This window comes from Monodelphis domestica, chromosome 8, assembly GCF_027887165.1.
Source record: "Monodelphis domestica isolate mMonDom1 chromosome 8, mMonDom1.pri, whole genome shotgun sequence".
NCBI lineage: Eukaryota > Metazoa > Chordata > Mammalia > Didelphimorphia > Didelphidae > Monodelphis > Monodelphis domestica.
This window is the reverse complement of record NC_077234.1, coordinates 198,568,201-198,594,466: the sequence shown is the minus strand read 5'-3', so window position 1 is coordinate 198,594,466 and position 26,266 is coordinate 198,568,201. Positions and strand designations below refer to the sequence as shown.

At 43.1% G+C, this 26,266-nt stretch overlaps 1 long non-coding RNA gene and 2 pseudogenes across 1 annotated transcript in view; 2 read left to right on the top strand and 1 right to left on the bottom strand.

Moving 5' to 3' along the window:
• The window catches only part of LOC130455846 (uncharacterized), a 41,250-nt gene extending 15,086 nt beyond the window's left edge, over positions 1–26,164 (top strand). The window contains exon 2 of the long non-coding RNA XR_008914029.1: positions 25,180–26,164. This is a non-coding gene — a long non-coding RNA (uncharacterized LOC130455846). The remainder of the gene's footprint in view (positions 1–25,179) is intronic.
• Positions 5,143–10,750, top strand: LOC100017272 (eukaryotic translation initiation factor 4E type 2-like; annotated as a pseudogene).
• LOC100017315 (zinc finger protein 850-like) overlaps positions 10,655–26,266 on the bottom strand; it is a 72,617-nt pseudogene continuing 57,005 nt past the window's right edge.

Below are 26,266 nucleotides of genomic sequence, written 5' to 3'. Positions count from 1 at the left end.
CCCATCCTGACTGTCACAACAGACAAGTCTCCTTCTTTCTCTGGAAAGCACATCTCTTTAGGACCCTCCTCATGTTTTCATCCAGATAAGACTTGGTTTCAGTCATGCAGAAAATATACCAGACCATTTCTTGAGCTTTGTTCTCTTTTTCAGGCATCTCATAGAACTCTCTTCCCACCAGAATATACAGCATTGGCCAAATTCTCACACTCTTCACAGATTGTAGTTGAGAACATGTTATAAGTTCTGGGAAGGAAGAACTTTCACTTCAGCCTCTCTCTCTTCTCCTCCACAGATCCACACAGCTCCCAGCTAGAACACAGACTTTCTCCATGATTCCATAGGGTGATGTGTTCCAGAGTAGAACACTTCCCAGTGCATCTAATGCATCATAGAGCTGCTTTGCTCAAACCTCCATTGGGCTCTTAGACTCAGCTTCTAGTGTTGACTCTGACACTGACCAAAGGTGGGACCTTTGGGCCCCTCCCTTCTCTGTGTGTCAGTTTCTTCCTGTAATTGACCAGAGATGGGCTCTTCATTCTGATGTGGCTTTCAGCCCTCTGTCCTCTGACTTGGCTGCTCTAAAAGGTGGTGACTGTCAAGGATGTGACTGTGGACTTCACCCAGGAGGAGTGGTGCCTCTTGGCTCCTCCCCAGGGGAAGCTGTACAAGGAGGTGATGCTGGAGAATGCCTGGAACTTGTTCTCTGTGGGTAAGGAGCCCTCTCCCTGCTGTTTGAGTCTGCCATCTGTAATAATGATAAGAGATGTGATAGTGAGGAGAATACTGTGGGATACACTTTGCTAGATGTTTACAAAGTATTCCAGTTCTCCTCCTTGAAGGGAAGTCCACAAGTGAAACTTCCTTCACTGGGCTAAGTGCACAAACTACTTTGGAGACCATTATATTAAAAAAAATTATTTATTTGTATTATATATTGAAATATAAGGAATAATGTAACAGGAAGTGTTAACTCTAAGCAAACTAAATTCTCCACCCACTTTCCTTTCATCACAGGGTCAAATTCTTCTTAGCCTTGGGAGTTTATACAAGCTACTCTTTCAAACTCCTTAACAGTAACCAACTCCTCGCCACCCCTGGACCCATGCTATCTAGGCTAGCAATCCTTATATATTTAAGTTCTTATATTAAAGTTGTCTTCAAGTGAGTAAAGTCATTGAACCAAATTGTCAGAGGCTCAATGAGCACAGTGTGTGGCTCTGAGGGGAGACTCAGGGCCCAGGCAAGCAGGTCTTCTGATCTTTTCTTCCAAACAAAAGTTGTCACAGCAATCATATAAATCAGTCTTCTTCCTGATATTTCCCACACTGAGAAAAGGAACAACTCTCAGAATATTTTTAGCGTTTCTCTTCCTTTCACCTCACAAGCAGGGCTATGATCAGAGGGCAGAGATGGATAATTATCCCAACAGTCAGGGAATTAACTGACTCAGAATTATTTCTGCCCTTCTCCCTTCAAAATTTCAAGCTTCACACACAATTATCTACATATGTCTCTCTGCATTCCTGGAGACAAACTTACAAATACTTTTAATTTATGTGAAGATTAAACTGTTAATCCTCAGATTGTAACAATGAAAATACTTAGCTCTTGCTTTATTGGGAAGACTGAAATGTAATCCACAATCTATTTTTATATTTTAATAGCCAAAAGGTGGTAACTCAGTATTTGAAGTAGATCTACCCATTTTTATCTACAAAAAGGTGGTAACTCAGTATGCGAAGTAGATCTACCCATTTTAATTATAAAAAGGTGTTAACTAGCTACAAAAGGTGAACTAACCAAAAAAGGTGTTAACTAACCACAAAAAGGTATAACTAACCACAAAAATGTGTGAACATCCATTTCATGCATTGAGTGGGAGGTCTGTGACCCACGTGTGAGTGAGTGGGCAGTCCTGGAGAGGAGTGTCTGCTGTGATTGGTAGATGTGAAATTTAGGGGAGGTGACACAAGAGGAAAAGATCTTTAAAAAGCATGGAGGTGATTCGAGAGATATTCAGTTTGAGATAGATTGAAGAACTCTCACTTGGAGGAGTGACTTGAAGATGGACACTCAGTCTTGGCTGTAAAACTGGACCCCTGGAGGAGCTTGTGCAGGAGACTTCAGACTGCTTTCCTTTTAGGTGGTCACCATAGGTGAGTGAAAGGCTGACTTAGTAACCCTGCTTTTCTCTGAGTTATAAACCTCTGAGAAAGGGTCATTGTCTTGACGCTCTTTTCCCTGATTAGGGACTTAGAATTTCTAACTGGCTCAGAGGAAGCTGGAGTTGTCTCTCTCTCTCTCTCTCTCATTCCTTAATATTTTCCTCTATTGTAAATAAACTACAATAAATTACATTTTACTTTAGTAATTCATTTTGGGATTTAGAAATTAAATCCCTGGTGACCACCTATTAAATATATTTCAGTCTCAACCATAATTAAAATTTAACACTTAGCAAGCTTATCTTATCAAACTATAACTCCTATAATATTCTTATACATCCAAGGGAATATTGTCTTCAGCAGGAGGCAGGGTTGGGAGCAGTTTTCAGTCATGAGGAAGGGAAAAGTGGCTCCTATGCTAAGTCCCAGAGCCAGGATCCTCCTGCTGCCTGGTTCTCCTGTAAAAGGACTTTGCATCTTGTAATGGGACTTTGGGGGCTGCCTTTGGTGGTCCTGAAGTCTGAGATCAAATCCATGTTGAAGAATCTCAGGTGTGGAAGTAATCTCAGAGCTGATTCTGTCTCACCTCTCCCTGGCCTGTAATTCTGTCTCCCAAACCCATCTGGGAAAACAACTGTTCAGGTGGGTTTTCCATCCACTCTCTACCTCTCTATGGTGCATCTCCTATTGGAGATATTTTTCTCCTTAACCAGCATAAACTCATAGCTCACAGCTCCTAGGTGTACCCAGCAGAACACGGTTGTCCTTAGTCTTCCTTCCTATTGACCCCAGAGCCATCACACGCATGCTGTCTGACAGAGTCGGAGTTTGGGGAATGAAGGCCTTCAGAAAAGGTGAGGCACCCCTTTGAACCTCCTCTGTGTGACTTCTCCCACTAACTTCCCATACTAATGGAATTGTTGATTATTGTTCTCTCCCCAATAAAGGAGAAATAATATAAGAACAAATACAGGGTTAACACACATATATCCCACTTTAATCCCTCCAGATTATTACCCCCAAAAGATTATATTCACAGAATTCAAACCCAAATATCATTTACTCACTACCCCTCTTTTCTCTCTTAGTAGAGGTATATTCAGAGGCCCCACACCCATCTGCTAGTCAAATAATTAGCACCACATCAATCACTCCTCTGAAGCAGAAGCTTAACTTAACTAGTTCATTAGGTTTACAAAACAGGCAACGTTGCCAGGTACCTTAATTAAACACAAGAAAAATGCAAGATGGAAATTGAGGAAATTCTTGATTTTGGTCTGTCTTCAACTACTCTTTAACCCCATACCTAGCTATGAAATGTTTTGTTACCCATCTCCTAAGAAATTGTGATAGTGAAAGCTGATCAAAAGCATCGATTCTCCTAGCTAGTCATCCCACAAGTCAGGGGGAACTAACCTCCATATCAACTTATCTATGTTATTCATCTCCATCACGAATATTTCTAATGTAGCAACTTGACAAATGATGACAGAATGTTGAGTAAGCAATTTTTAATATGTGACATATCCAATTATCTGTAGATCATGTATGTTGAAAAATGATTGTGAGCCGGAAAAGCATGTTCTCACTGAAGCTATATAATAAGTACAAACTGCAAAGTGGAACAATTTGGTGACACCTAAGCACAAAGGTTTGTGCAATGAATTCATCTCCCACCTCATTATTCATCTAAGCAATCCCAGCTAGACAGAAGGACCCTCAGCTTTGAGAGACTGCTGGTCAGCTTTCAATACTATTGCCCTAAGCCTCCAGCAGAACTTATGAGAAAGGGAGGGAAGAGAAGAAGCATTTATAACAGCCTGCTCTTGGCCAGGGGCTCTACCAAGGGATTTCTCTATAATATGACACTTCTTCCTCACCTTCATCTTCCTAATTCAGTGATACAATTATCCCCATTTTATAGATGAGGAAATAGAGATTTGATCAACTGGTTTGTTCTGAGGCACCCACAAAGGAGCTGTTTGTGGCTAGATGTAAACTGAGGCATTCCTATCTCAGTCCAGGTCCCTATCCACTCCCCTTCTAGCTGATTCTCATTTGAGATAACAGAAAACTATGAAGAGTCCAGCCTTCTCAAAAGAAAATGTCCCAGAACCAAACATTCTGGTTCCTGATTAGTACCCAGACCTTCTACACCAACCTCTCTCCACAATAAATGCTGTGGAGACTCTCCTCTAGGAGGCTCTGTATACCTCCTGCAGGCACTACTTGAACCCTTCTGTCATCATCAGGATGAATGGACCGGCTGAGACAGAACTGGATAGTTTTTTCCCCAGAAGAGGCAGAGACTCCCCGAGAGAACAGTCCATGAGGCTCAGAGAGGTGTCAGAGAAGGAGGAGTAGGCAGGGACATGGGACAAAGATCAATCCCCTTGAGGTCTCTTGTGTCTGGGGCATTAGACTGACCAAAAACATTGACTCTTGGACCAAGTTTGGGAGATTAGGAGTTTCTGCCAGAATGGACCAGAATAGGAACAGAGAGGGGGCATTGGTCATTTCAGATCCCCCGGTAAGTAACAAGCACATCATACCCTAGGTTCCTGAATGATAGACACTGAGGGGTGAGGGCAGACTCCTGTGGGAACCCCAAGGAAAGATTCTCTGAATGAAATCACTGTACTCCCCCACTTTCCCTAAAGAGAACACAGTGATGAGCTCCTTTCCATCCTCCTCCCTGACCAGGGCTTCCAGCTCCCAATGAGGATGTGCTATCTTCTTTGAGGTAGATGGAAGCCCCATGGATACTGGAGGAAGAAGGCATGAGGAGCTGCTGCCAAGGTGAGGGAGGAGAAATTTCAGAAGTGTAGGAGACTTGGGGTGACTAGAGGCTTCTAGGTGCTCTAGTGAAACCAAGACTAGATTTGGAGACAGGAGGCCCCAACTTGGAATCCTTTTTCAAAGGTTTTAGCAGGGGTTTCCTGAGCAAATCACTGAACCCCTGAGTTCCAGTTTCCTCATTTGTAAGAAGAGGCTGTTGGACTCCATTTCCTACCAACTCCCTTCAGGGGATTGCTCTCTGACTTTCTTAAGAGGTCAGTGTTTGGGACTGAGAGGTCTAGAAGTCTCCTGCAGGTGCCAGGAGGGCCGAGGTTATCCCCTCTGAACTTTGTTATTCAGAAACATATATGAGGGCTTGCTATATGCAAGTACTGGGCTAAACTTCAGGGTAGATAAAGGGCTGAAATGCCCCTCATGGGGCTCACCCTCTGCTGGAACAGATAGCATGCTGACAGTTCTGTAGAAACCCTCTAGATGCCAGCTCCAAGGCAACCAATCCCAAGAGGGAAGGCTCTGAAGGGAAGGAACACTAGAGAGGTCTAATGCAGGGAGGTAGCCTGGGGCTTCAGGAGAGCCAGACTGAGAATTCTTGGGGAAAGGATAGAGAGAACAAGGGAAAGGCACTGGAACAACTCACTGCAAATGGCCATTTCTGCTTTTGCCCTGAACCCAAGGGCAGGCATTGGATAGTATCTCAGAGGGATGAAGAGATCAACTGAGAGCATTTAGAAGATTGGGGAAGAATGATTTGTTGGTTCCCAAAGGAAGTCATTAGTGAAAGGCTAAAAATGAAAGAATGATGAGGGTACTGGAGGGAGAAATACATTGGACTTAAATGAGGGATGAGATGGGTTTCTTTGCACATGGAAAGAGGTTTTCTTTAGCTAGGAGAATGACCATTTGCTCTGATGGTGAGACCAGAGAAGAAAAGGAGGCAGCTGAGCTGGGTGAGATCTGGAAGATAAGAGCCCTGCAGAGGTCCAGCTTTTGTTCAGTGAAATATGAGGCCAAGTTCTCAGCTCAGAGGGTGTGGGCAGGAAGTGAAGTCTTAAAGGAAAGCTGGAGACCAGAGAAATGTTTGGAGGCCTGCTGTGTTTGGGAGTAAAGGGAATCCTTTAGGGAGATGTCACAGGATTGCCATGCCATGTTGAGGTCCCAGTTGAGATTAAAGAGCCTAAATGTAGAATGGAGCCAGGGAGCTGGTTTCCTGATTTTCCTTCTCTCCATTGACCTAGAGCATATGAGTAGGCTTGCAGACTGCTGATTTCCTCAGAAGTGATCCAAGGCTAAGCTCTGCTTAAATCAGCTCAAGGCCCCTTCCTGCTCTCTGGGGCTAAGGCTTTGTCCAGTCCTTGGACACCACCTCAATTTAGGGAGATAAGATCTGAAAAAGAAGCCTCTGGGATCTTAAGGATTGAGTCTGCTCAGGTTTAAACAGCTACTGTTGACTCTTGAGAAATAAAGGCAAGAGACAGAAATAAGGCTGAGGGCAGAGCATGCATTTGCCTTCTAGGAGAGACTCTAACCCTAAATTTGTGCAGATTTCTTACCCTAACCCTAAATTTCTACTGGTTTCTAACACTAAACCTAAATTTGTGAAGATTTTTATCACTAACTCCCAACACGATCATCTCTGCGGCTCTACTTTGCTCATCTCTTCAAGAGCTGCCTCTTTTCCTCCTTCATCCCAAAGAGTCAGAATCGCCCACTAAGAAAGATTGCAACAAAGCCTGGGCAGCAGACTAATACTAAAGATGCTTATCCTTTGAGGAGCTGACAGAAAGCATCTTGAGAAAACATTCTATATTTTGCCACTTAAAATTGTGAACCTAGGACTTGGTGGAAGTCAGTGAGTGAGACGACGGCAGCGATGAGAGGATGAACAAGTTTGACCATGACCAGAATGAAGAGAACAATGCACAGAAAGACAGCGAGAAGGAAAGAAATGATCGAGGCTGAAGTCAGAGCAGCAGCAAGAGGAAGGCTGTTGTCCCTGGGCCCACAGAACACCCACTGCAGTACAACTACACTTTCTAGTATTCCCAGAGGACACCCGGCCAGCCGACCAGCTCACAGAGCTATGAACAGAATATTAAGTAGATCCGTGGAGCAGTTCTGGAGGTTTTATAGCCACATGGCACGTCCCGGGGACCTGACAGGCCACAGTGATTTCCATCTCTTCAAAGAGGGAATCAAATCCATGTGGGAGGATGATGCTAATAAAAATGGTGGTAAATGGATTATTCCGCTCCATAAGGGTTTAGCTTCCTGGTGCTGGGAGAATCTGATACGTGCCATGTTGGGGGAAGAGTTCATGGTGGGCGAAGAGATCTGTGGGGCAATCATCTCTGTCCATTTCCAGGAGGACATTATTTCAATATGGAACAAGACTGCCAGTGACCAAGATATGCCACAGACCATATCTGGGACATGCTACGTCGAGTGCTTAACCTACCTCCCAAATGGAATGGAATACAAAACACACACCGACAGCATCAAGGACAATTAAAGTTTTCGAAATACAAAAATCACATTGTGAAAGTACAAGCTGGCAATAATCCTTTTCTATATGTGTGTGTCTGTCTGTCTGAAATGGATGGGAGGCCTCCAGCAGTTCCCTCCATCTGTTCACTGAAGGAATGGACATCCCCGATCCATGGGCTCCCCTTTTGCACTCATCCTTGGAGGAAGGATTCCACTAGACGCCCTCCGGCATCACTAACTTTAAAAAGCAGAAAGACAGAAAAGATGACTTTGTAATAGACAGACTTTTTTTTTAAATGGGGGTTCTGGGGAGAGCTGAACCTTTCATTTGCTGTGTGTGCCATTGTCCACATGCCTTCTGGGCCCTCTCTTGCTTCCTTGTTACACTTCACAAAGGGTATTGTGAACACATGTATATGCCAGAGTGGTTGATGGGGAGTTTATCAGTTTTATGAATCTCTGTGCATCTGGGAAGAATTTCTGTTGGAGAGAGTCACCACACTTATCTGTAAGTGCTCCTTTCTGGCGCTACCTTTAAATTGAGACATTTTGGGTTTTCTCTCCCCTATTCTCCCTCATCCTCACCTCTGTCCTTTAAACGTGTTGATGATATGTTGGTGATTGTCCAGGACTCCACATGGCCTCCTGGCAGCCTCCAGGCCTGCCCTCTCTCTTCCCAATGCTTCCTTCTTCCGCAGTGTGGCTGCATACAGTACAACCTTTAACATGGTGTCTGCTCCCATTTTACAGAGGCACAAGGCCCCTTTTCTCAGGAGTTAGGCCCCATCTTGAGCTCTGGGTGTCAGGCTTCCTTGGGGTAGCAGGAGACCCTGAGAGAGCGGACTGGCTATCCAGGGGCATACTCTCCCCTTATTGAGTAGGGAGGGAGGGAGAGGACTTTGGAAAGCCAGATCTGGCAGGATTTTTAAGGTGTGCTATGGAAGGATCACTGTTTGCTCCTGTAAAAATGGAGATTTGCACCCCAAACTTCAATCCCCAGAAGTCATTGGTACTTCCAAGAATTCCCTATAATCTCACCTGAGTTCTCACCTGAATGTGAGAACAGAATTTTTACTTAAAGGGCTCTCTGCCTCCTAAGAGTCTCTTCTTCCGCTTCTAAGCACATGTGTCTCTCTACCTGGCATGCAAGATGTAGAGTAAGTGGCTGTGAATGGGCTATTCAGCCCTAGGCATGTGCTTTTCTTATTTTGTATTTTCTTATTTCCTTGATTTCTAATAATCTTAATAAACTCCATAAAATATAATACTTTTAGTAGAGAAACTAATTTAACTGCTACACCACTGGCCAGGAGAGCACCTTTCCGGTAGTCCTTGGTGCTCCGTGCCCACTCTGGTAATACCTGCCAGTCTGCATGATGCCCAGATGAAGCCCTTGAAAAGCTACAGTTATCAAGTGTTAAGATGGACCAGATCCTTGTTCTGTTCATTTGCTGAGAAGTTTGAGTGACCTCTCAACTCCAGAAGGAAAAGTAGAATGAGTCCCCAAGGCCCAAATCAGCACTCGGATTAGAACCCTGCAGCAGCCTTGAAGTTACACTGATTCACTTAGCTCTTGGGAGCAAAGATTAGCAGTGCCTTTAAAATGAGGGCCTCTCAGAAAGCCTGGGCTGGGGGGAGATGGGGCAAGGTAGGGACCCTTAACCAACTGGTCTTGGAAGAAACCTACAAGAGTGCCAGGCATTTCCCCATTGGGCTTAGAATAGTTTCTTCCTCTCCAGAATCCCCAATCACCACTAGTTTGGGGAAACTTTCCTTTTATTATTATTTTTTTTATCATCCTAAAGTTTCATTAGAGCAAAACAAATGAAATAGAGATTGTGTGTGTGTGTGTGTGTGTGTGTGTGTGTGTGTGTGTTGCGCATTCCCATTCTTGGAAAAATCAGGTGTGCCTAAGGAGATTTAGGAATGATTCAAACTCTAGAAGTGGGGAGCATGACTCCCAGCCTGGAGCCAAATGAACATGACAGGTGAAGCCAGGAGCTGTGTTGTCTTTGAAGATCACAAGGAGAGCTTCCCCTTGAAACTTGTGTTCTTTCAAAGGGAAAAATAGCTTTGCTTTTGCCTGGGCATGTTGAGATTTGCCATGGAAATGCCAATGAGGGCAAATACAGAAATATCTGCTCTCTTTGGGGCATTCATTTTGGTGTGTGTGGATGTATGTTCACCTACATGTGTGTACACGAATTTAGATCTTTTCAGGTCATGTATTTGTATTTTTTTGTCCATGTTCCCTTTAACTTTCATCTGCTGTTCAGACTCTTGAACCACTGATATTTTACAGAGCTGCTCAAGTATTTTCCCCTCATTTCCTCCTACTTTTGCAGCATTTGAAATTTTTCCTAACCAAAAAAATATATATGTACATATACACACATGTATATATATGTATATGTTCATATACATATGTACATATATATACACAGTATTGACTAGAACAATTCATCACCCCTTTCAGAAAATAGTTCCTTTGGCCTACCTGTCCAACAACTTTTCTTCGAAGCTCTGTGCTCTTGACCCTCATCCAGCCACTTGTTGCAAAACAAAGCTTAAGCATCTCTTTCACTGTAACCAGCTTCTACACATCCACTCATGATGTGGTTTTAGTTCTGGGAAATATAGGTCTGCCAGGGCCAGCCTTGTGGGTAGGGAGCCCTTTCAGCATCCTCCCTCCTGTCTTTCCTATTGGGGATGGGCAGTCCGTCTGCTCCATTGTCCCTTTTATGTTTTCTTTCTGAGGCACCCTTCCTCTCTCCCTTTTTGAATCCTTCACTTTATTTGGGTGTGTGATTCCTGTGAGACCAGAAACAGCAATTGTTTCTTACCCAGAGTAAAACGTGATTCATGTCACTCCAAGAAAGGGCTTGCTGTCTGTTACTAGTGGAGAATTAGTAGAGGCCATGGTAAGAGTGCCACACCACCAGATCATTTGTCTGCTGCAATAATAAATGGAAGAAATGGGCAAGAAAAAAATTGTGAATCTATATTGGATAGTACTATAAAAATAAATTGTAATATAGTAACACTTAAATAACTGCTTCTGCTTTTTAACTTTGGTTGTATTGGCTTTGTAGAAACAATTTTGAATTTGCCATACTAAAATTGACCTATGTTATAACCCACAATGTTTTTTTATTTCCAATTTGGTCACAAATCCCTCCTATACGAATAAACTGACTTAAAAGTTGAACTATAATGTGCTCCCTTATTTTATTTGTGATGTGACAATTGAGATACAAACCATATGCCCATATGCACCTAATTTTAGAACAAGTTGAGGGTTTGATATGAAAATCTATGATTTCTCTTATGCAGAGCAAGTTGGGAGCTCCAATTGAATGTCTTTCCACAATGCTAGCATTCATAAGGTTTCTCCCCAGTGTGGATTCTCTGATGTACAGCAAGATTGGAGCCCTGATTGAATGTCTTTCCACATTGTTTGCATTCATAAGGTTTCTCCCCAGTGTGGATTCTCTGATGTACAGCAAGCCTGGAGCTTTGACTGAATGTTTTTCCACATTGCTTGCATTCGTATGGTTTCTCTCCAGTGTGGATTCTCTGATGTACAGCAAGTTGGGAGCTCCAACTGAATGTCTTTCCACATTGCTTGCACTCATAAGGTTTCTCCCCAGTGTGGATTCTCTGATGTAAAGAAAGAATAGAGCTCTGATTGAACGTCTTTCCACATTGCTTGCATTCATAAGGTTTCTCTCCTGTGTGGATTCTCTGATGTACAGTAAAACTAGAGCTGTGACTGAATGTCTTTCCACATTGCTTGCATTCATAAGGTTTCTCCCCAGTGTGGATTCTCTGATGTACAGCAAGACTGGAGCTGTGACTGAATGTCTTTCCACATTGTTTGCATTCATAAGGTATCTCCCCAGTGTGGATTCTCTGATGTACAGCAAGACTGGAGCTGTGACTGAATGTCTTTCCACATTGCTTGCATTCATAAGGTTTCACCCCAGTGTGGATTCTCTGATGTACAGCAAGACTGGAGCTCCGACTGAATGTCTTTCCACATTGCTTGCATTCATAAGGTTTCTCCCCAGTGTGGATTCTCTGATGTACAGCAAGCCTGGAGCTTTGTCTGAATGTCTTTCCACATTGTTGGCATTCATAAGGTTCCTCCCCAGTATGTATTCTCTGATGTACAGCAAGACTGGAGCTCCGACTGAATATCTTTCCACATTGTTGGCATTCATAAGGTTTCACCCCAGTGTGGATTCTCTGATGTACAACAAGACTGGAGCTTTCACTGAATGTGTTTCCACATTGCTTGCATTCATAAGGTTTCTCCCCAGTGTGGATTCTCTGATGTCCAGCAAGATTGGCCCTGTGCGTGAAAGTCTTTCCACACTGATTACATTCATGAGACTTTTCCTCAGATTTCATTCTTTGATATTCACGAAAGGATGAATTTTGAAAATCAACACACAATTCTCTCCAAGCTAAGTGATCCAGACCATCACTCATGAATTTTTGTTTCTCAGTTTCTTCCACAGAAAAGCTCCCTTCTGTTGGAGTCACATTCATATCAGGTCTGATCTCACCTTCCAAAAAAACCCAAACAAACAGTAAAACACATTTATAGTCACACGAATACACATAAATAACATATCATCTTTCCTCCACTGTCAGAATATAAACTGTTTTATATCCTATTCCCCCAGATAAGAAGAAAAGTCCTCCAACTTAAATGGTCACAATCCCTCCCCTGAAAACACCATTAATGCATTGCTGGTGGAGTTGTGAATTGATCCAACCATTCTGGAGGGCAATTTGGAACTATGCCCAAAGGGCACTAAAAGACTGCCTGCCCTTTGATCCAGCCATAGCACTGCTGGGTTTGTACCCCAAAGAGATAATAAAGAAAAAGACATGGACTTCTCCATTAGTGGCAATGCAGTGATCCCGAACAACTCGGAGGGATCTACTAGAAAGAACACTATCCACATTCAGAGGAAAAACTATGAGAGTAGAAAAACAGAAGAAAAATAACTGCTTGATTACATGTTTCCAGGGGATGAGATTGGGGATATAGTCTAAATGAACATTCTAGTGCAAACATCAACAACATGAAAATAGGTTCTGATCAAGGACACATGTACTATCCAGTGGAATTGCATGTCGGCTACGGGAAGGGTGTGGGGAGGGAAGAAAGGAAAAGAATATGATTCTTATAACCAAGGAATAATGTTTTAAATTGACTAAAAAATTTAAAAAAAGAAAACATCCTTACCTCAAAGCTAAACAACAATTTAATGAACAAAGAGCCTCCCACATGATCACATTGGCTCTTCATAACAAACCTGCGATTTTGGCCATCCTAGCATTATTACATCCCTATCTCAGATCATGACCTCAGAATGGTGGTGGAGGGACTTTACCCAAATCCTGGCAGCTGAAATTTAATCTTGTGACTGGGTATGCCCTCTCCACCTTACTAGACAATGCACATTCAATCTTTCCCTTTTGCTTTCGTCATAATCAATCCTATCTTCATAGTTATGCTAACATGGGATTCGTATATTATCCTAAATATTCAAATAATTTCATCATCTAGCTTATTTGTAATCCTCATATAATTTCCTTTGTGATTTGTTTTACTTATTTTTTCTTACAATATCTGACATCAAAAGAAGAAAATCCACTCTTTTATATTTATTCAAGGCATAAAAGATTTTCTTTCATTGCCTACTTCTTGATAATAGCTATTGCTTTTATTTTAAATGTCTTATTTCACTACCATAAAGTTCTTCTTCTGAATACAATTGAAACAAAGACATGGCATTGCCCCTGTTTAAAAATAGGTTTCAAACCGTAACTCTGAGTCCATCATTTTAGTAAATAAAATAAGCTACAAGCTTCCATATTAGTTCTTTTGTGCTCTTCCCACATTCATTGGTTTATAAACCCTTTAGAGATATGAGATACTGTTCCAACAAACTTGAGCTAGACACACAATTTTGTCAAAACAATATTTTTCCTATTGGACAACAAGAATTCCAAACATAAATGGAGTTTTATTTCCCCCCTGCAATGATTCCAAAAGATCCTAACCACGAATATGATGCTTTTGGGGTACATTCAATGATAACCTCAAACTCTGATTGCTACCAAGTGTAACATATTCTTTTAGTTTCTCAACTTGACATCAAATTATTTCCAAACTTCCAGGAAGGTTGGTCATTCATGTTCACAGGCATGCACAGACTCTCAATGCTATTACAACATGAGAAGTTGTCCCATTCCTTTATTCTGTAATTGCATCTCATCAAATCTGTAACCATGAGACCAAGATGTTGTCTAGGTTTGCATTTTTGCAGCAGAAATAGCAGTCTTTGCAAACCCTGGTCACTAAACATGCAGAGTAGAGGCTGTTATGAAACCATCACTGAACACAATCTTTACAAAAACAGTCCTTCAATGGCCACTCACTGCAATGATGTGGTTGTTTTCCAATTTAAACTTATCTATATTTATGTCATCATTCTTCAATCTTGGGGTTTCTTAAAAGAAAAGTTTGGTAACTCGGGCTAGTCATTCAGAAATTTCAGTAAGAATGGAGCCAATTTCCCAGTAGTATAAAAAATGAAATTCCACCCTTACCAAGTGAATTTCTAGAGAAACTTTGTTTAAAAGAAAAAACAAAACACAACGCAATATATGCCATTGATCTCCAACCATATTCATCATTTAATATACTTCTTGTCATGAGTCAATGAAAAAGCAAAGCTTTTGCAAGGTATGTAGCAATTAATTTTCTTCACTGGTTAGAGAGCTAAAAGTAAGGAAAAATTTTTCATCCCTCAGCAAGAGAGGATGTAGAATTCTCTTTCCTATTTCCCACCACACATATAATCAGAAATTTTCATGATATTCTTCTTAAAAATCCCCATACAGGTGGGGTAGTGCATTCTAATTCTACCTCAGAAACTTGCTAGGACTTTTAACCCTGGGAAATTCACAGGAGTTCTGTCTATCTCAGGCCCCTCAACTTGATAACATGGACTTATGTCCATGTATCAAGGAACACCTGGGGCTCCTATGAGGATCACATGAGATAATATTTATAGTGTGTGACACATTACTATGCCCCATGCAAAGAGTGACTTTTATTTTTATCTTTAGAATTTTGGTTATGTCCTTCTTTCATTGATTGTCTTTGATTGCCACCTCCTCACATTAGATCTCTCTTAAGAGTTCCTTTTCTTCAGAGCTTTTCCTCTCTTGGAGGGGAACTGGGATCTAGAGGGTTTCTACAGAACTGTTGAAATGCTGTATGTTCCAGCAGAGAGCTCCATGAGGGCAGAGGATGTCCACTGCAGCTCTTTATGTCCCCTATAATTTGGCACAAGACCTGGCACAAAGCAAAAAATTGTACATGTTTCTGGATACTAAAGAGCTCAGAGGGGATAAGTTCAGCCCTTCTGGCACCTGCAGGAGACTTCCACGACCCTTCAGTCTCAAACACTGATCTCTTAAGAAAGTCACAGACCGATTCCCTGAAGGGAGCTGGCTGGAAATAGAGTATAACAGTCTCATCTTACATATGGAGAAACTGAGGCACAGGGGTTCAGTGATTTGCCCAGGAAGCCCCTGCTAAAACTTTTGAAAAAGGATTCAAAGTCAGGTCCTCCTGTTTCCAAATGTAGACCTGGCTTCACCAGAGCACACACAAACTGCTGGTCACTCCAGCTCTCCCACACCTCTTTTTATGTCACTCACCTAGGCAGCAGCTCCTCAGGCCTTCTTGCTCCAGCATCCACTGGGCTTCCCTCTGCTTCAAATAAGAGATCATATCTTCTGGCGATTCTGGAAGTCCTGGGCATGGGAAATCAGACAGGAAGGAAGATGGAGAAAAGCTCATCATTGAATAATCATTAAAGAAAGGTGGGGGAGTCCAGAGATTCCACTCATAGAATCTCTCCATGGGGTTCCCACAGGAGTCTGCTCTCCCTTCTCAGTGTCTATGATGCAGAAATCCAGGGTAGGATGTGCCTGTTACCCTGCTAGGGGAACTAGAATGAGAAACAGCATCCTGCCCCATCCTGTTCTGGTTCATTCTGGCAGAAACTCCTAAACTCCCAAACTGGGTCCAAGGGTCAGTGTTCTGGGTCAATCTGAAGCTCCAGAAACAGGAACCTCAAGGGATCGGCTTTTGTCCCCCTGCCCTGCCTGCTCCTCCATCTTGTGGACTGTTCTCTTGGAGAGACTACCTCTGCTCCTGGGGAACTCAAGAAGTCTAGTTGGGCCTGATGCTGTCTCTCAGCCAATTCATTCATCTTAACAATGACACAGGAGTGCAAGCAGTGGCTGAGAGAGGCTTCCATGGCCTCCTTGAGGAGTCTCCACAGCATTTAGTGTAGGGAGAAGAGCAGGGAGAATGGCAGGGAATCAATCTGGAACCAGAACCTTTGGTTCTGGGGCATTTTCTTCAGAGAAGGCTGGACTCAGGCCATACTTTCTTCTATCTGGAATTGAGAGGAAGCTAGAAGGGGAGCAGGCAGGGACCTGAACTGAGAGGAAGGAAAGCCTGAGTTTAAATCTGGCCACAGACAACTATGTGGGTGCCTCAGAACAACCACTAACTCAAATCTCTATTTCCTCATCTGTAAAATGGGGATAATTGTGTCACTGAATTAAGAAGATGAAGGTGAGAAAGAAGAAGGGTCATAATGTTAAAGAGAAAACCCTCCGTAAAGCACCTGCCTAACAGCAGGCTGTTATAAATGCTTCTTCCCTTCCCTCACTGTCTGATAGGTTCTACTGGAGGATTAGGGTAATAAGAGGAAGACTAAGGACAACACTGCTCTTCTGGGGACTCCTAGGATCTCTGAGCTATGAGTTTATGCTAGTTAAAGAGAAAAATATTCCCAATAGGAGATCTACCCTAGAGAGGTAGAGAGTGGAAGGAAAACCCGCCCGAAGGTTTCCCATATGGGTTTGGGAGACACAATTCTGGGTCATGCAGAGTCAAGATGGAATCAGCTCTGAGATTATTTCCACGTCTGAGATTCCCCAATATGCATTTAATCTCAGACTGCAGGAGTACCAAAGGGAGCCCCCAGAGTCCAACTACACGATGAAAAGTCCTTTAATGGGGGGAACTATGCAGCAGGTGGGACTTGGCTCTGGGATTCTGCATACCAGTCTTTGTCCCTTCCTCATGACATAAAACTGCTCTCAACCCTGCCTGATGATGAGGGTGATATTCCCTTGGATGGCAGACTCCAGGGAGAGGGCTCCTTACCCACAGAGAGCAGGTTCCAGGCATTCTCCAGCATCACCTCCTTGTACAGCTCCTTCTGGGAAGGGGCCAAGAGACACCACTCCTCCCTGGTGAAGTCCACAGCCACATCTTTGAAAGTCACCACCTCCTAGAGCAGCCCAAGTCAAAGGATAGGGGCTGAAAGTCACCTCAGAATGAAGAGCTAACCTCTGGTCAATTACAGGAGGAAAATGACACACAGAGAAGGGAGGGGCCCAAAGGTCCCACCCTTTGTCAGTGTCAGTAAGCACTAGATATCTTTAGGAGACAAATGGAGGTTTGCACAAAGCAGCTCCATGACCCTTCACAGCAATGCTGAGGAGTTTCTATCTAGTGTGTGAAGAAACACATCTAGGGGACAGCAGTGGGATGTAGATGACACAGTCACATGTCTGATGCCCTGCCACTGTGGCTCGAGGCAGCCCATGTCAGGGTGAGTGTCCTGTGGATCAATGAGACAGAACTAGCATATAGTGGAAGGAACGAAGAAGCCAGGGAATGGAAACCTCAAGAGAGGGAAGGAGAGGAGCCTTTTGTACCTCCCCTATGGAACTGACTGGCTCTCTGAGCTGGGGGTTTCTCTCTGAGCTTTCCTGATCTCTTGATTTCTGGCAAGCCAAGCCTGAGCTAGCTGAATGGGGAATGAGATCTAAAAGGCTGAGAACTCTCTCTCTCTGTCAAACTCTCTCTCTTTACTATAAATGCTCATAAATTGGGCAATAAGCCTCCAGGTCTATTATCATTATGGAATACAACTCCCTATGAAATCATGGAGAAAGTCTGTGTTCAAGTTGAGAGCATGGATGCATGGAAGAGAAGAGAGAGAGGTGAAAGTTCTTCCTTCCCTGAACTTACAAGTGATAGATTCTCAAGCAAAATTTGTTTAGAGTTTGTGAGAATCTGGTCAGTGTGGTGTATTACACTGGAGAGAAGAGAGTTCAGCAGGATTCCTTAAAAGAGAACAAAGCTAAAGAAAAGATCTAGTTTGTTTTCTGCATGACAGAAACAAAGTCTCATGTGAATGAAAACACAAGGAAGATTCAAAAGAGATGTTTATTACAATATGGACTCAACTGGGTGATCTGGGAAACTTTCCAGTCAAGTGAAGGAAACTTGTCTTTTGTGACAGTCAGGACTTGGAGGTTCATCTTGGTAGGATGGGTCACAGCCAAACATTTGCTTTATGATTGCTTTCATTTGTATATGACATATATTCCTTAATTATACTTTATGGCACAGAAATAAGAGTTACTATGATAGAGAAGGGAGAGTTTCTTTATTCAATAAGAAAGCAATATATCATTAGTTTGGGTTTTGTTTGAGCTAATTCACATTAAAAAAAAGTTGGTATTTTCTTTATGATAAAGAAATAATCTAACCTTACACCTAGAATTCAAGAAAATTCAAAGAAGGGTCAAGGAAATGAGTAAAAGAGGCCTGCTGATGGCCCATATGAAGAAGTTGTCCAGATCTGAATATAACTTGATAATAGGAGGGGTCACTTCATGTCTGTCCTGTTCTATCTACAATATGTGTCTAGACAATGTGCCTGGAATGAGATGATTGTCCGTTTTGCTTCCCTTGTTCTAGGATTTGACTTCTGAACAATTTGAGGAATTTCTGGCTCTCTCTAATGCTTTTTCAGATTCTCAAGAATTTATCTTTTCTTTCCTCTAAGATCTCTTGAGTTATTCTTCTTCACTGCCTAGTATTCACCATGTGGGTTCTCAGCAACATAAGGCAGACCTGTTAGGGCCTGATAACTGATCTTTGGTTGATTCCCTGACTCAGCAGATGCTACTCCAAACCTCTTTCCTTCTCAGATCTCCCACATCCATCCAGCACCACCACATGGTGAGGTAATGAACTCCAAGCCTCTTTTCATGGAGAAAGGGAATGTCAAGCATCTACTTTTTTGGGTCTTCTGTGATTGATTTCTTCACCAGGTCCCCGATATGGGCACCTTCTCTCCACACAGAACTTTTCTCATCCCTCTTTTGTGTACTGTCTTCCTCTGTTAAGATTGTTAGAACCCTGGGGCTAGGAGAACAAAAAACCAGAATCTACTGGGGCAAGCCTCCCCAAAGACAACAAAAGAGAGAACAAGAGATTTGGAATGGAAATACACAGAAAGGAAGGACAACCTAGAAGAAAAGTTAACAACAGTAAAACAAAAACCTTCCCACTTCCAAAGCCAAAAATCCTGATCTCAAAGACAGGAAGAACACAGACAACCTAAATGTCAGAGACCACCTAGAAGAAAAGAAGTGGATAAAAAACATGAGCATAATAATGAAAAGAATAAGCAAATAGTGTTGGGGAGGTGGAGCTAAGATGGCTGTAGAATCTAATGAAATGATAATCAAACTGGAGACTAGAATTGACCTGCTGGAAGCAATGAAAAGCAGGATGGAGGAAACTGAAAAAAAAAATCAAATGTATAAAATACAAATATAAAAAACATCATAGCTGAAAACCAGTCTTTACGGATTATAATTGCACAAATGGAAGCTAATGTTCTTACAAGACAGCAAGAGTTAATAAAGCGAAATCAAAAGGATAACAAAATAGAAGGAAACGTGAAATATCTCTTTGGAAAAACAACTGCCTTTCAAAATAGATCTAGGGGAGACAATTTGAAAATTGTTGGTCTACCTGAAAGCCTGGGGGGTGGGGGGAGGAAATCTTATCATATTAGAAGAAATTATCCAAGAAAACTGCCCTGAGATTCATAAAAAAAAAGAGGGCAAAATAGATGTTGAAAGAGTCCTATCTGTCTGTTCTGTGCTCCCCAGACCACAAAGAGCTCTATCCCCTTTCTTAGGGTTTGGGGCATTAGCAGAGGCAGGCCCGTGACCCCTTTTATTGACAGGAAGCACCCCCTGCTTGCCTTCCTTGGAGAACTGCCTCAGTTTAGCCTCTGGCTGAATGTCACTCCCAAGACCTGCAAAGGGGAGCTTCCCACTAGTGGCCAGAACAGTGCAGGTCCACTGATGAAGTGCAGTCTGAAGCATGTTCAGAAGGGAGACCTAAGGGGAGAGATCATGTGCTTCTTGAACCCCTGAGCAGCGGAAAAGCAGGAGGCGTGAATAACTGGAGAGAACAGCAGCAGCAGCAGAGGCACATCAGAGAACCAGAAGAGGCTTCTTTTAGAAACTACAGAGACCAGGAAAAGGGCCTGCATGTGGCCAGGAGGCCAATTTGGGGAAATCTGACAATAAAGGGGACCAAAGCCAAACCCCTGCTCTCAGGGGAGGGGGGGGCTGCAGGAGGAGCCCTTCTGCCCCTGCCTGGAGGCTCCCTGGGGCTGGGGAGGCTCCTGGAGCTCCCTCCCAGCACTCCAGGCAGGGCCCAGCAGCCTCCAGGGGGAGATCCTCCAGCCAGGAAGCCCTGACAGGGCCCAGGCTAGGCTCAGGGTCCAAGACAGAAGGGGGAGCTGCCAACAGGCCAGGAAGTGGCCTGTCCAGAGTCCTTGGAGACAGCCCAGACCCACAGTGCCCTCTTCAAGGCCCCTTTCAGCTTGGCCAGCCTCCTGGTGTGCCTGAGGATCAGCCATAAAAATCCCAGGCAGAAGAGGCCAAAGGGGAGGGTGAGGGTGTGTCTGAGGTCCCATTTGAACCCAGGTCCTGCCCACTGCAGCCTGGCACTGTCCACTGGGCTAGCCAGGGGCCCAGGTGGGAATCCCTTTGCCAGAGGGCAGTCCTCCCTGTGGGGAAGGCCCTCCTCCCCTCAGCCCCCACCTGACTGCAGGGCCTTCCTGGGGCTTTGCTCCCACCCCTTCCTCCCTGACACAGCCTCTGGCCCTGGGGCCATACCAGCCTCCAGGGGGCTCCATGAAGAGTAACTCCAGGCCAGGAACACCTTCTCTGGGTGTCCCCCATGGGCAGGCACCATGCTCTCTCTCCCCACCTCAGACCACTGCCCTTGTTGCCTTCCCTAAAGTCCAAACTTCAATCCTGCCTCCTCCAGGAAGCCCTCCTGAACCCCTCCTCACTTCCTGGTCAGTATTGCCTATTTAGCCAGAATAGAGTGTGCTTGGGGTAACTGAAGTACAGGCCTGCCCAAGGGGCAACAAGGGGCTTCCATGGGGTGGAGGAATTGTAACCTGGGGTCCCCACCCAAGATGGGGGTGCAGGCTATCAACATGGAATCTAGGAACCCCAAACTTGTAGCCTAGTAAGATCTGATAAACCCCAAGTTTTAGGATTAGCTTGTAAATTGGAGACCCCAAAGCTTATACTTTTCCCCCCTTTTTCCATGGGAATCCACCCTGAAGAGAATCCCAGGCTGGCAGTTTCAGACTGAGTGGGGGACCCATATGCTAAGGACCCTCTTTGTCTTAGTTAGTCTCCCCTTTCCCAAGAAGCCCCCCACCTGGGCAGGAACCATCCTTTAGTATCCATGGTAAGCAGCCCCTTCTCTTACACCCTAGCCTCCAGCTAGGATTCCTTTCCCAAGCTTGATTGTATGCTGTCAGTGTAGTTTGAACACTTCCATTTTCCTTGTAGCTATAGTGATGTCAATCAGCTTTCCCTGCCCCTGGACTCCCCAAATGGTATCTAGGTTCCCCAAGTTCTTTTGTTCCTTGGAGTTGTCATCTTATCTTGGTGCCAATGCCAGGGGCCAGTGACCTGAGCGGCCACAGTTCAGTCCTTGGACTCTGTGCAGTCGTGTGTGGCGCAGCTCTGTGTCCAGGCCTACTAGTGCCGAACCCCTTTTGCCCTGGATTAAACAGTGATCTTGACTATTTTATAGTTCTGTGTTTTTTCCAGTCAACATTTTAGAGGTCCCACGGAGATCCGAAGTCCCGGCTGCCTGAGCCTCCCTGCTAATGAGGACCCCGAGACTTGAGGGACCCACACAACCTGTGTGGGGTTGAGTCCGGTTAGCAGAGGGGCCAGGTAAGCAGCTCTCGGAGGAAGGACTCGTGTTTTGTGTATTTGGGACTCACTCTTTAAGGGATTGTTAAGATGGAGTTTTTGGGGTACACAGAGAGACGCATCATCCAAAGCTACTCAGGTGTTGTTGGGAAGGGGGAAACAGCTTGTCTGTAATCCCAAATATTGGGGGGGGGCAGCCGGCAGCCATAGGAACCACTTCATGATACGGCAGTTTTTAAGGTTTGGGCATAATGCAGGAAAAGGTCAGAGAAGATGACAAGATGGCAGAGTCTGGCCCCAACGCATATTGGACAACATGGAGTCTAGTTCAACAGGCTACAATCTCGGAGCTTAACTAGATTTTGGGTGTGTGTGTTGGTGCCTGTGTGAGCGCAGCAGTGTCTGTGCTAGAGGTGAGGGCCAGGAGAGCAGTTCAGAGGCGTGAATGGTTGGCTGAAAGCTTTGAACGTGAAGCTTGAGTCGGAGTGTGAGAGACAGTGTCCAATTGAAGTTCTGGTAACTGCTTTAAGTCTATTAAAATAGAGAGTTGCTTCATGAATTGAAATGCTTAAGCTTAAGGCTTAGTTGGTTATAATTTGTTTGTGAAAGAGCTTCTCATAGCAGTTTAAGAACAAGTTCTGGATTTCTTATCCATTTTCTATGGGCTTTTGCTGATCTTGTATGTCTAATGGATTTCTTAGGCGGAGACTTGGCCAATAATTTCACATGCTTGTGATTTAAAGGTTAGCAAATAAAGTCTGAAAGTTGTGTTAACAATGAATTCCTCCGAAAGATCGAGAGACTGGAGCTGGAGATCTGGATATGTGAACATCCAGCAGGAGACAAAAGGAGATTCAGAAATTCTTAACTTTAAGGTCTAATTTTTTCTTCCCAAAGTTTTGGTATGGCTAATGTGTGAAATATTTTGTATCAAGTGCAGTTAATATTGGCAATAAGATGCATTTTATTCTAGGTATTAACTTTGTTATTTGAGTGCTATAATTTCACATCTTTTTTTCAAGCTGTTTAATGTTTTCAAATAGCAAGGTTTTTCTGAAACGCATGTGTGAGAGGTCTGGAGTAAAATGAAATTTTAGGATGGTCAACTACAGACCAGATTGGTCATTGAATTGTTGTAAACGACAAGAAATATTGGGGAAAAGGCAGTGCTTTGAAAGATAAGGAAACCCTGAACATTTTTAAGCTGACCAATACATTTCCTCTCTAGGAGCAGCTTTGGTCGTAGGCCAGAGTGGTTTGAGGCAAGGCTAAGAGAAAAGCAAATTTGGAGACAAAAGTAAATTAAGAGTAAAAAAAAAGGAAAAAGAGAAGGGCATTGTAGAGGTATTCAGAGTTAAGGGTAATTTTTAAGCTTTTCCCTAGTAACCCTAAGTTTTGTGTTTGGAGGAAAAATGTTATGGGTTTTAGTTTTTGAAAAAGTAAAAGGATCATGAACTGTAACCTGATTTTTGGAATTTTCAAGGTAAATTTTCGGAGTGCAATCATTACAATAAATAGGTTTTTGTTTTAAAAGACCAGTGAATACTGTTAACTAATTTTCCTTTTTAAGTGGAGACAACTAATCGTTTTGTGAGCATTATTTCTGAAGATCACTGACAGGACTGCTAATAGAGAAAGGAATTCCTCACCTGGGAAACTCCTAGGAAATTTCTAGGACTGTCCTCTATTTTGCCACCCCTGTTCTAGAGTGTGGGTGAACTGATTAAAACCTATTAAAGTTAAGTGTTACCTCAAGATGGTTCTTAGGAGACAAAAGCCTGGACAAGATTTTCCTGTAGCCTAGAATCTGAAGAATTCCTGAAGAAGCCATCTCTACGAGAAATCTGAAGGAGCCCCCAAGATCCTGAATCCGAATAAGTATTGTTTCTCATCGTTTTCATTGACTTCAGAAATGTTTCTATAGTAGACATAAACTTGTCATTTTATTTCCCCTGAGAATTAAATTTCCCCTGAGCAAAGTCCCTTTAAGTAGAGAACCTAGAAAGAACAGAGCTATTCCCCAAACTTAGTTGAAGTAGGAAAGTTTAAATAGGAGCATTTTACCTTGTTAAGAGGTTTGAAAGTAACATCTATTAATTTGAGAATTTGCAGCAGGTTCCAGAGTGCTAGTTTGTCTCAAAGTAATATCAGAAAAAGTTAGGAAAGAAGGACGGAGCCTAAAAATAATTGTTAATAACAGAAGGTAATTTTAAATCTGGAGCATGGTTAGAGCGTATTGCCATCTAAGGGTGATATGGGAAGATAACTGGGAAAAGCAATGCTATGGAGGAAGTTGGTTACTGATACAGTCACAAGGGTGAATAGAAGGGTTAAGTTTCTGTCAAGTTCTACAGATGACTGCTGATCGATCATTGCCAATTTACGCATGGCATTAATATTCCAAATTATGGGAGCTTTTCTCCCTCATTTTAAGTTTACTTCCCACTTTTCTCCTGTTAATAGCAAAATTTCTGTAATTGCATGATGAAGGAAGCCTCAGGAAGGCAAGGCATAGAATATGGAAATTGTGAAGGCAGATAGAAATTTTTGGCCATATGAATGAGTAAGCAAATTCAAAAAGGTCCCTTTTCTTAAAACGGAAAAGTTTAGGTCATAAGGAAAACCTGGCAAAATATCAGTGCCGAAAAGGGGGGGGGGGGGGAGAGAAGCCTTGCACATAAATAATAGATTCTAAGCAGCATTTTTAACAAACAAGGTTCTGATAGAACACTGAATTGCTCCCTAGTACCAGTAAAGTTTATACATTTTGGAGCTTCAAGGCAAGAAACAATGGGATTAGAGAAAGTCTTTGCCTAGGAATACTAATGAAATCACCTATAAACTAGGCCAATGAGCCCTGGTTGCCAATGAATAGATACTCAGGAAATTGAAATGTGTACCCAAAACTAATTTAGTTAAGGCTCAGTCAAATCAGGAGAATTATTTTAACAATAATTTTTATCCAGAGACTTTTACATTGGCTAACTCAGTTGCAACATTATTTTTTCCCATACGAGGTAATAGTTAATAGAAGTAAAAAGGCTAAAATATTTAAGTATGGTTATGGTTGTTAAGTAGTTAAAGGTGAATGAAAACAGTTTTTAAATCCCTAGTATCTCAACCTCCCTAAAGGGGTGTGTATGATAAGTTTAAAAATTAAGGAAAATTAGAAGCATTTTTAATATTAATTTTTGGAGCTAATTTCAATTTTGAAACTTTTAAATTTGAATTTTACTTAATGCTGGGTGATATTTTAATTTTGGGCCACAAACAGGAGGTAGGGCCACTTCCAGATTTACAAGTCCTAAATAACCTGTGGTGTGAATTTTATTTTTGCCTTTATACTTCTATAGTTTGGAGCATTGCAATCTTTCTGATTCAGCTTGTAGTTTACATAATTTTATAATTGGTATAGAATAGACATTAATAGAATTAATAATATGGGCTTGCAGATTAAGGTTAGCAGCATGGATAATCTTTATAATGAGTAAGCATATTGGGAATTGATCATGTCTTGTTAAAGAAAATGTTCATGGATTTCTCTTCCTCGCAGCAGCAGTGAAGCTGTCTGGTACAAAAGGAGTCTGCAGGAGGACAGAAGTCTGCAGGAGAGGAGGCTGAAGGCATCCACCAGATTTGAAAGACTTAAAAGATTTTGGGGAAATGGGGTAGTGTTTTGATGTTTAGATTTTGCCAAAGGCAGACTGCCTGCCTTTCTGGCTCAAATGTCAATGCGCTGCTGGCATTGGGGAATGCCCCCAAATGCCAATTACCCGTACCTGTCCCCAAGGTTTTCCCACCATTAGTGATGAGAGTCCAACCCCATATAGCATTACCCATTTGCCCATATATTTGGTCAGCGATGTCCAGTCTTGATCTAAAGGGGGGGTGTCAACATGGAATCTAGGAACCCCAAACTTGTAGCCTAGTAAGATCTGATAAACCCCAAGTTTTAGGATTAGCTTGTAAACTGGAGACCCCAAAGCTTGTACTTTTTCCCCCTTTTTCCATGGGAATCCACCCTGAAGGGAATCCCAGGCTAGCAGTTTCAGACTGAGTGGGGGACCCTCAGGGGAATGACAATCCTAGTTGAGTGGGACTAAGCATATGCTAAGGACCCTCTTTGTCTTAGTTAGTCTCCCCTTTCCCAAGAAGCCCCCCACCTGGGCAGGAACCATCCTTTAGTATCCATGGTAAGCAGCCCCTTCTCTTACACCCTAGCCTCCAGCTAGGATTCCTTTCCCAAGCTTGATTGTATGCTGTCAGTGTAGTTTGAACACTTCCATTTTCCTTGTAGCTATAGTGATGTCAATCACCTTTCCCTGCCCCTGGACTCCCCAAATGGTATCTAGGTTCCCCAAATTCTTTTGTTCCTTGGAGTTGTCATCTTATCTTGGTGCCAATGCCAGGGGCCAGTGACCTGAGCGGCCACAGTTCAGTCCTTGGACTCTGTGCAGTCGTGTGTGGCGCAGCTCTGTGTCCAGGCCTACTAGTGCTGAACCCCTTTTGCCCTGGATTAAACAGTGATCTTGACTATTTAATAGTTCTGTGTTTTTTCCCAGTCAACAAGGGCCACAAGGAGTGGGGAGAATCAATACAATTCAACAGAGAAGAGCCATTAGGAGGGGAGACAACTGTTAGGA